Source organism: Montipora foliosa, chromosome 3 (assembly GCF_036669935.1).
Source record: "Montipora foliosa isolate CH-2021 chromosome 3, ASM3666993v2, whole genome shotgun sequence".
NCBI lineage: Eukaryota > Metazoa > Cnidaria > Anthozoa > Scleractinia > Acroporidae > Montipora > Montipora foliosa.
This window is the reverse complement of record NC_090871.1, coordinates 31,174,467-31,174,929: the sequence shown is the minus strand read 5'-3', so window position 1 is coordinate 31,174,929 and position 463 is coordinate 31,174,467. Positions and strand designations below refer to the sequence as shown.

At 34.8% G+C, this 463-nt stretch overlaps 1 long non-coding RNA gene across 1 annotated transcript in view; it reads left to right on the top strand.

Moving 5' to 3' along the window:
- Positions 1–221, top strand: part of LOC137994729 (uncharacterized) — a 5,072-nt gene extending 4,851 nt beyond the window's left edge. Inside the window, exon 5 of the long non-coding RNA XR_011122176.1 lies at positions 1–221. This exon is cut by the window's left edge and continues 394 nt beyond it. This is a non-coding gene — a long non-coding RNA (uncharacterized lncRNA).
- The last annotated feature ends 242 nt before the right edge of the window (positions 222–463 follow it).

Sequence of the window (463 nt, the reverse complement as noted above, 5' to 3'; positions counted from 1 at the left end):
CTTAGTTCTCTCTGATGCACTGGAATGTGTTGTATATACAGCTTATTTATATTTAGGGGTAGAGGAGTGTTTGTTCCAGAGGATAAGATAATGTCAGAGAATCTATTGTAACTCAGACTAATTAAAAACGATGTAAAGCTGATAATTAAACTTTAAAATCTCAAAAATGTTGATAATAAGCCAGAGTGCAGACAATAATAAACACAGTGTACCTACCCAAACTTTAATTCTTATGTTTGTATCTAAGGGGAAATGATGAAGTTGCCCATGTTCTTCCTTGTTTATAATGACTTTACTCGATTATTTTGTTAGTCTGATAAAAAGAAACAAAGCTGTGAAGAATATATACAAGTTGAAATCTAGCTCTTACCGACGGATATGCCAGAAGTTGTTAATCCATGAACTCACGTGACTTCTCTTATGTTTATCTGCCCAGTCAAGTAGTGCATGCCGCTTGGCACCA